This window comes from Erpetoichthys calabaricus, chromosome 4, assembly GCF_900747795.2.
Source record: "Erpetoichthys calabaricus chromosome 4, fErpCal1.3, whole genome shotgun sequence".
NCBI classification, from domain to species: Eukaryota; Metazoa; Chordata; class Cladistia; order Polypteriformes; family Polypteridae; genus Erpetoichthys; species Erpetoichthys calabaricus.
Window position 1 is genome coordinate 162,670,728 of NC_041397.2, and position 10,696 is coordinate 162,681,423.

General features: G+C 37.4%; 1 protein-coding gene across 1 annotated transcript in view; it reads left to right on the top strand.

The window, feature by feature from the left end:
• rnaseh2b (ribonuclease H2, subunit B) overlaps nucleotides 1-5,175 on the top strand; it is a 151,011-nt gene extending 145,836 nt beyond the window's left edge. Inside the window, exon 11 of the mRNA XM_051925753.1 lies at nucleotides 3,949-5,175. The gene's annotated coding sequence lies outside the window, so the exon portion shown is untranslated. The remainder of the gene's footprint in view (nucleotides 1-3,948) is intronic.
• Nucleotides 5,176-10,696: the final 5,521 nt, after the last annotated feature.

The window sequence follows — 10,696 nt, forward strand, 5'->3', positions numbered from 1 at the left end:
ACTATCTTGGTTGGCTTTTACATAAAGTTTGGATTTGTTCAAATGTTCCTTTTTTTCCCCCGTGCTTAAAACTCATTTTAAAAAAAAAAAAAGTGTTTATACAACTGTTGCAATGTTAGAGAGAGAGGGCTTGCCTGCTTCTGAGAGACAGAGGGGGAGGGGGCTCCCGTGCTGCTGAGAGAGAGAGAGAGGGGGGGGGGGGGGCTGGGAAGGCTCACGTGCTGCTGAAAGAGAGAGAGGGCTGGGGAGGCTCGTGTGCTGCTGAGAGAGAGAGAGAGAGAGCCTGCGCATGCAGGGAGCCTGGGTTTTTTTCCCCCTGTGAGAGAGGGGGGGGTTTGGCTGGGGAGGCTCGCATGCTGCTGAGAGAGAGAGAGAGAGCCTGAGTTTTTTCCCCCGTGCTTAAAACTCATTTAAAAATAAAGTGTTTATACAACTGCTGCAATGTTACAGAGAGAGAGAGGGCTCGTGTGCTTCTGATAGACAGAGGGGGAGGGGGCTCGCGTGCTGCTGAGAGAGAGCCTGCGCGTGCATCTGAGCAAAGACAATTTCCTGTTAGATTTGCCTTTGCAATGACAATTAATAAGGCACAGGGCCAAACTTTCAAAAAGATGTGAATGTATCTGCCAAAACCAGTTTTCAGTCACGGACAGTTGTATGTTGCTCTCTCCAGAGTTCCATCTTTTCATTCACTTACTGGTATGCCTGCAGGAACACGTGCAGCGAGAGAGAGCGAGCGACACACACACGCATACAGGTGCGCGAGAGAGAGAGCGCTGGACGTATAAGAATAATAATACTTCATTACATTGATATACTGGTGTTTTCAGTATTCAAAGCGCTATCCACACAGGGAGAAACCGGGAAGCGAACCCAAAATCTTCCACAGTCTCCTTACTGCAAAACAGCAGCACTACCATTGCGCTACAAGGCAGTTAAAGAATGTACCGGCCTCAATTTTGTTTTCACTTCTGTTTAAAGCGATCGGATCGTAGCGTGCATTGTTGCAATGTTACTTTTCTTGGTGGCTTATTACATTACGGATGTTTCACATCTTAATTTTTTTCCCTGTGCTTAAAAGACATTAAAAAAGTGTTTCTCAACTGTGACTCCGGAAAAACTCAGTACGCAAGCTATATTAAGCGTCAACAACGAAGACTCTCTACACCTTAATGAACAAGTGCTGAAACTTATCCCTACCGACGAAGTAACTTTCACCAGCGTGGCCTCCATCGTCACAGACGATCCCGCTTTCAGTCACGGACAATTGTATGTTGCTCTCTCCAGAGGTCCATCTTTTCATTCACTCACAGTGGTATCCACAAACCCACCCCATTTGGACAACTGTGTCGTTCAGCAAGTGTTTACCTATCAATACATAATTATGCGGCGTATGTTACGCCGCGGGTTGGCTAGTTTTCTATATTTCTGCATAAATATGACCTAAAACATCATCAGATTTTCACTCAAGTCCTAAAAGTAGGTAAACAGAAACCAGTTAAACAAATGAGACAAAAATATTATACTTGGTCATTTATTTTTTAAGGAAAATGATTGAATATTACATATTTGTGAGTGGCAAAAGTATGTGAACCTTTGCTTTCAGTATCTGGTGTGACCCCCCTCTGCAGCAATAACTGCAACTAAATGTTTCTGGTAACTGTTGATCAGTCCTGCGCACCTGCTAGGAGGAATTTAAGCCCATTCCTCCGTACAGAACAGCTTCAACTCTGGGATATTGGTGGGTTTCCTCACATTAACTGCTCGCTTCAGGTCCTTCCACAACATTTCGATTGGATTAAGGTTAGGACTTTGACTTGGCCATTCCAAAACATTAACTTTATTCTTCTTTAACCATTCTTTGGTAGAACGACTTGCGTGCTTAGGGTCGTTGTCTTGCTGCATGAACCACCTTCTCTTGAGATTCAGTTCATGGACAGATGTCCTGACATTTTCCTTCAAAATTCTCTGATATAATTCAGAACTCATTGTTCCATCAATGAAGGCAAGCCGTCCTGGCCCAGATGCAGCAAAACAGGCCCAAACCATGATACTACCACCACCATGTTTCACAGATGGGATAAGGTTCTTATGCTGGAATGCAGTGTTTTCCTTTCTCCAAACATAACGCTTTTCATTTAAATCAAAAAGTTCTATTTTGGTCTCATCCGTCCACAAAACATTCTTCCAGTAGCCTTCTGGTTTGTCCACATGATCTTTAGCAAACTGCAGACGAGCAGCAATGTTTTTTTTGGAGAGCAGTGGCTTTCTCCTTGCAACCCTGCCATGCACACCATTATTGTTCAGTGTTCTTCTGATGGTGGACTCATGAACATGAACATTAGCCAATGTGAGAGAGGCCTTCAGTTGCTTAGAAGTTACCCTGGGGACCTTTGTGACCTCGCTGACTATTACACGCCTTGCTCTTGGAGTGATCTTTGTTGGTCGACCTCTCCTGGGGAGGGTAACAATGGTCTTGAATTTCTTCCATTTGTACACAATCTGTCTGACTGTGGATTGGTGGAGTCCAAACTCTTTAATGATGGTTTTGTAACCTTTTCCAGCCTGATGAGCATCAACAACTCTTTTTTTGTGGTCCTCAGAAATCTCCTTTGTTCGTGCCATGATACACTTCCACAAACGTGTTGTGAAGAGCAAACATGGATAGATCCCTGTTCTTTAAATAACACAGGGTGCCCACTCACACCTGATTGTCATCCCATTGATTGAAAACACCTGACTCTAATTTCACCTTCAAACTAACTGCTAATCCTAGAGGTTCACATACTTTTGCCACTCTCAAATACAGTATGTAATATTCGATCATTTTCCTTAATAAATAAATGACCAAGTATAATATTTTTGACTCATTTCTTTAACTGGGTTTCTCTATCTACTTTTAGGACTAGAGTGAAAATCTGATGATGTTTTAGGTCATATTTATGCATAAATATAGAAAATTCTAAGGTTTCACAAACTTTCAAGCACAACTGTACATTAAAATAATATTTATTGGGGTAATTAATTTAATTAAATTATATAAGCTAACAAATGTGTGGTAATGGGTCTGCATGGCAGTCCCCAGAGGTATTGAAAGATTAATGGAAAGGTTATGAACGAAGATCACAGGCCAACTGCCTCTGGACTGGCTGGATCATAGTATTCCAAATTGTAATATGAAATTGAATGACTTGTTAGTCCTCACTACTAAAAGCTAAAGAAAAAACAAGTTTAAAAATGATGATTTTCAAAAGCTAAAGGGAAGTATATTTGGATGGCCATAGTCATTTTTAGTCCAATCAAGTCTAGACAAAACCACGTCTCCTTAATATAAGTAAAAGAAGTAGAAGAGAGGTCCAATTGGAGAAAGAGGATAGTGTTACATAAAATAGTAGGAAGAAAGTTATCATCAGATCCATGGTAAAGCGCCTGTAAGGCATAAGGTAAAGGGTATGAACAAGTGTTACAATTAATATTTAGAACATTACAGTTCTTAGCCATTAATGAGATATTCTTGAAAATGTCTTTCCAGGAAAGAGAAGGTGTGGAATAAAGATTATTTTGCCAGGATGAATATGCAGATGATTGATGCATTGCATAAATGAGCATATAGAGCTGACCCCAGTTTTGAGAAGAGGACAATGAATTAGAAAATTTGTAGAGTGGGTGTGAAGGAAGTGGAAAGAATAGGAAGTCACTGAAAGTACTTTGGACAGATCTTAGTGAAAGGTAAAAGGAAAAAAAAAACAGTTTCCTGAAACAAATGTAAAAAAGAAGTTAAGCGGCAAGCAAAAAGAGACAGATTAAAGATAGGGCACCTTTTAATATCAGAAAGAGACAGGAAATGCAGCAACTAACAGATGGGGTGTTAGTGTATTGCAGGGGTCACCAGCTCTCAATAGGCCAGTTTATAGTTGGCAATTAATGTAACTCGCATATCTTTTTTTTCAGATGGAGGGAACATAAATGCATATGTGGGGAGAATATTCAAGCATAACATGGACAGCAACTTGGTCCAGAATTCAACAGCTGATGTTCATTATACTTTTAATTTGGGTATTTACTTTTTACTTTAATTTTTTACACATGGGAATTGAATGTCTAAATTTCTGTAATAAATAAAAACACTACTAAGCTTTAATGTAATATTTTTAAACAAGTCAAACCTTAAAAATATCTGACCAACTACACTGTGAAATGTGCAGAAGAATCTCAGATGAGATGTTTTGACTATAAATAAAACTATGGAGTGTGTATATCAGCATAAATACTCCATTAATTTGTAAAATATAATATAAATGGACCAAATTATTTCCCTTTTTGAATCATATTTTATATTATATATGTAGCTTTTAAATTAATATGGCTGTGGCAAATCTTTTTTTTTTTTTTTTTCATGAGACATTTAAATGTTAAATTATGATATGCATAAATGTAATTAACTCTAGGCAGAAAAGAATTTTTCTATTATGGTTTTGTTAATATAGCAATATGTATTCTTTACAGTTACTGTACATATTAAATGATTTTTTACAGTTTTTATAAAATTGATTATTTTTTATATAAATTATCTAATTGCTTTTCCAACGTCATTATAAACTGTTTTTAAAATGTTAACACTTTTGATTACTTGGTAACACTTTAGTTTAGGTACTGTAAAAATGCCTCCATTACTCATTTACTCTTATGCAATATAACCTTATCAAAGGCTTCTGTTGGTCTTCATAACACTTATAAAACATCAGCAGATATGTTATTCATCTCTGTGCACTGTGGCATGTTGACATGATGGTAAAATGAGTTGTTAATATGAAGGATTCCCAGGTCTTATACTAAATATCAAATGTATCAAATAAATATAATATCAAGAGGAATGTATCTCAGTTACGCCACCTCAGACCACTCCAAAGTAAAGTTTTATTGGTAGATTATGTTGCAGAAATGAATAAGCACTCTACAGATGGTTTGTAAGTGTTATGAAGGCCCAGTGTTATGGTCTTGTTGCATTATAGTAAATGTAATAGATCAGTTTTTGCAGTACCAAAACTAAAGTATTACCTATTATGTATTCCTTAAGATTTATACTGTACAGCATGTTTTACTGTACTTTACATCAGGTATCCTCATTTAACATGCCACTGAAAATCTGTAATGCATTAATATGGAGCAGCACAATATGTAAATTGTTACTGCTGACTTTGGTCGTTTTTGAGAATAAATTTTAGTTTATTTTATATTTTTTTTTTTTGGCCTTGATTTTTTTGCATCACACTGTACAGCAGATGTCTGCTGATTTTGGTATTGTATAGTATTAATTTATGTACCACACCATAACTTTTGGATGCTATTGACAATTTCCCACCACAGGAACTTTGTTTTCAGGATCTAATGTTCTTGTATGATGTAGGCCCTGGACCACTTATGGTTACTGGCCACTTTGTGTGTTGTGTTCTGCCTAGCAACAAGAACTGTAACCTTTATGTAGAACCTGTGACATGCAAACAAGAGAAATGCAGTGCGATGTAAGGTATGTTCGGATGTTCATGGGGGACATCCTCACATTATTACTCTGAACTGATCGCAACTTGAGTGGGGAAATTGTTACATTGCTGTGCACCAGGGAGGTGGCTATGAAGAATGATGTGATGTGACATCTTCACTGATAACTCTCCAAACGACTGACATATTTGTAAGATGACACCAGTGCTTGTGGTCAACTAATCCGCACAATTCATCAAATGTGTAACACCCACAATCATTCCTCTTTCTTTTTTTTTTTTTTTTTCATTTTATTGATTTTATTGTAATCGTTCCATACAAATAGATCAATTTTTACAAAAATAGGATTGAAAACAAATCAATCCCCACCCCTGAGAAAGAGAGCTTGGCCAATAGAGTAAAACTTAAAGCTAGTAAAAATAAATTGATGAGTTTAATAAGCAGATAAAGATAAATGGAGAAGAAAAAGAATTGGGAAGAGAATCTGCTTCCTCAGTGTTTTAAGAGCTTAATCTTAAATGTTATTGATTAGATCCTGCCAGGTTTTCAAAAAGTTCTGCACAGATCCTCTAAGTGAGAATTTGATTTTTTCCAATTTCAAATAGTATAAAACATCAGTTACCCACTGACTTAAAAGAGGAGAGTTAGGATTCTTCCAGTTGAGCAAGATAAGTCTACGTGTCAATAGTGTAGTAAAGGCAATCAGTTTGCTTCTCCTTCTCCACTTTAAGCCCATCTGGGAGTACACCAAACACAGCTGTTAATGGGTTAGGAGGGATTGTGACACCAAGGCTGTCTGAAAGGCATTTAAAGGTTTTGGTCCAGAATTATGTTAATTTGGTGCAGGCCCAAAACATGTGACCCAGTGAGGCTGGAACTTGATTGCAGTGTTCGCAGGTTGGATCTTGTCCTGGAAACATTTTGGACAATTTTAAACGAGACAGATGTGCTCAATATATAATTTTGAGTTGAATAATTATATGCTTTGCGCATATGGAGCTCGAGTGAATTCTCTGCATTGCTACCTTCCACTCCTTTTCTGATATGTTGAGTGAGAGATCCTTTTCCCACTGTCCTCTTGGATCGTTGAAAGGGAGGGACTGTAAAATGGTTTTATATATTGCAGAAATTCTGTCTAAGTACTCAAAACTGAACAATATTTTTTCCAGCATAGAGGAAGGTGGGAGATGAGGAAAATTGGGCAGGTTCTGTTTAACAAAGGTTCTAATTTGACAATAGTGAAAGAATTGTGTTGCTGGAAAGTTACATTTGGAATGTAATTGTTTGTAGGATGCCAAGACGTTGTCTATGTACAGATCTCTAAGTAATTTAATCCCATATGTTTTCCAGATATTAAAAACTGCATATGTTTGCGAGGGTTGAAAAAGGTGGTTCTCGTGCAGAGGTGCCACAGGTAAAAGCTTCTCTATCTTAAAATGCTTCCTACATTGGTTCCATATTCTGAGTGAGTGAAGCACAATTGGGATGTTAGTATATTGGTGATAACTTGTATTTATAGGGGCACAAAGTAGGGAATATAAAGAAGTACTACAGGATTTTATTTCTATTCTGGACCAAGCCTGTGTATGTTCATCTATTTGTGTCCATGTCCAGGTTTTTATAGCTTGTATGTTTGCTGCCCAGTAATAAAACTGAAAGGTGCTACCTTTGCCACCATGCCACCTTCTGCCTTAGGTCTTTGTAGGGTCGCTCTTTGGATACGTGGATGTTTAAAATTTCAAATAAATGAGGTTATCAATTATTTATTGATGTATATTGGAATGTTTTGAAATAAAAAGAGAAGCTTAGGAGGGATATTCATCTTAACAACGTTAATTCTTCCAGCTAGAGTGAGATGAAGGGTTGACCATCTATGCAATCTTGCTTAATTTTTTCCATACAGATGGTGAAATGTTGTTGATAAAGAGCTTTGTTTACTTGTGATGTTTACCCCTATGTATTTAAACTGATCTGCAATGATAAAAGGGAAGGTGTCCAATCTAATATTGTATGCTTGAGAATTCACTGGGAAGAGCACACTTTTATTCAAATTAATTCTGAGACCAGAAATCTTTGAAAATTCTGTAAATGCTGTTAAGACTGCAGGCACAGTATTTTGTGGGTCTGATATATACAGTACCATATCATCTGCATATTGAGAAATTTTCTGTTCAACTCCTTCTCTGATAATCCCCTTTATCTGATAAGCATTTTGACAGTGAGCTGCCAGTGGCTCGATGGCGATTGCAAAAAGTAGTGGTGATAAGGGGCATCCTTGTCTGGTACCACATTCTAGTTTAAAGTAGTCTGAATTAATGTTGTTAATGCAAACTGAAGCTTCTGGATTGGTATACAGCAGTTTGATCCATGCGCAAATGTTCGGGCCAAACCCAAATTTCTCTAATGTAGTGAAAAGGTAGTTCCATTCAATCATATCAAATGCTTTTTCTGCATCCAACGATAATATCATCTGTAGGGTGTTTGACTTTGCGGGTGAATATATTACATTAAACAAGCGTTGAAGATTGGAAGCTAAGTGTCGTCCTTTAATAAATCCAGTTTGATCTTGTGATATTACCAAAGGCAACACTTTCTCCATCCTTCTAGCTAGGACTTTGGAGAGTATCTTAACATCATTATTCAGAAGTGAAATTGGTCTGTATGATGCACATTGTAATAAGTCCTTATTTCGTTTAGGAAAGATGGTGATTAATGCTTGGCGAAAAGTTTGAGGTAGAATTTGATTGTCTCTAGCTTCTGTGAATGTTGCTAATAAAAGGGGAGCTAGCTGAGTGGAGAATTTTTTATAAAATTCGACAGGGTAGCCATCAGGGCCTGCTGCTTTCCCTCTCTTAAGTGACTTTATAGGATCTAGTAATTCTGATAATGCCAAGGGTTTATCCAATTCCTCTGCACTAAGAGAATCTGTTTGTGGCATCTGTAATGCATCCAGAAATACATTAGATTGTGTGTTGTCTTCTTTATACTCAGTAGAATATAAGGATTTATAGTAGTCTCTAAATTTGTGCATTATATTTTTATGGTCAATGATTTTGTCTCTGTTTTTGTTGGTGAGTGCTGGGATTGCATTGCGAACTTCTTACTACCCACAATCATTCCTGTTTGAATGAAAAGTACATACCCTGGGGTAGGAGCTATAAAACGTACCAGGAAATACAAGTTGCCTGATTTCCTTTAGTGGGAAAGGTACAAACATTTTATAAAACAGTTTATAAAAAATCCCTGGTTCCTGAAAACAGTTCCAGTGATGGGAAAGCAGGTTATGAAATCTGATCCCTCCTGGAAGTGTGTGTGTGTGTGTGTGTATGTGTGTACTGTTTGCAATACATGTTGGTATTGTATTGACCCAAAATTTTCCCCCATAGCCAAAGTACATTCGGGTCAGGTCAGGTTGGGGCGCATGTTCTGGTACAGTGTTCATACACCGCATGACGAAATACCTCATGATCCTGGTTGGCAACCCCCCAGGCAGACTCACGGTCCAGTCCCACCCTCCGGAAATGACCATATACTGTATGTGCCACAGCCATGTGTTACATAGGTGTTCCCTTAGCCTGGTCCAGATGCTTGGGTCCTCAGCAATGAGGATCTTGCGAGCTAGGTCTCCATTGGACAAAAACACACCCCTGACAAACTTAAAAATCAACTGGGAAAATGCAGAGGTTCTGTCTCCTCTCTGCACAGCACTCACAGTACTAGTGTATAGGCCAACCATAATATCCAGCAATTTCAGGGGGATCCCGTGAAGTCGCAGGGCAGCTCGATCAGTTGGGCTAATGCATATGCCAAATTTTTAATTTCTGAGCAGTGCTTTAGGTGTATCAGATATAAAATCTTTGAACTTAAAAAGCTTGATGTTAAAAGGGTGTAATTCAGCCAAAACCTAATCTACTCTTGACTAAAGTTGTCCTCAAAATTTGTAAATTGGTGTGATCATTCTTGAGTTATAGTGTTCAGATTATTTTTACCAATATTTATGTAATATTTTATATATTTACAATGCTAGCAGCATTGTTGTTTCTTCTATACATTTGGTTTTTTTCTGCATTTTAGTTTGCAGTATGTTTTTATATATAATATTTTATTTTCATAATATTTCTGTATCTCACTTTTGACCTTTTGTGACTGAAACTTTAAATGGTCATTATTATCATTCCCTAGTTTATCTGTTATGTTAAAGGCAGCAGCCATGAGTTGGTTTCTCTTTCAGGGAGGATATTTATCTCCACAAGGAGGCATGAGTGTCTCATTGAAAATCTAAGTATGACCGCTTTTGATTATAGGTTGTTGTATCAGCCTGCTTAAAAAAGAATATTTACTGAATATTCTTATGTGTGGTCATTTGATCTTTATGAACAAGCCCATACATATTAATACCAATTATCTTTGTTAGTTCAAAATGTTGCTATATTTGCTGTGTAGTGCCTCCATGCATTAAGGTAAAAAGTTACAATTTTGCTACTAAGTTAAGACAATACAGTGAACCTTCTCTTGAATTTCTTATCCATATGTCATTTACAAATTGTTATTTAACAGTTTATGTACTAAAAACAGTCTTTATTTTATACATTGTGTTATTAACATCATGCAATATTAAGGCTTTTTTACAAACCAAGTTAGATAGAAATATTAAATATATTAAAGATTGGTGAAATAAAATGAAATTTAAAAAACAATTCAGCAGCATTGGGAAAGCTTGGAAGTGCATCTGTAAGTGCTATCAAATTGGCATTAAATATCAAACACCGTTACAATATAAAATTCCAGAAACAGGCTGTATGTCAGTAGTGATGGGCAGAGATACAGCAGAATGTAAATTAAAACAACCAGGGTAGAGCTTTCGATGTTGTAATATTAAGTTAATTGAATAGTCTATTCATTCATCTATTTTCTTAACCATGTCATTCCGATACAGACACAATGAGTGGGTGGACCCAAACAGGAAGTGACCCTGTATGGGGCCATAGTGTGTCAGAGGGCTTAGTTAAATCCACCACTACAGTAACTCATGGCTAATAGACCTAATCTGTATATAGCTAGGACATTCAACAAAATTTTATTCCACAGATTTTTCTGAAGCCTTTGAGTCAATTACAGTAATCCCTCCTCCATCGCGGGGGTTGCGTTCCAGAGCCACCCGCGAAATAAGAAAATCCGCGAAGTAGAAACCATATGTTTA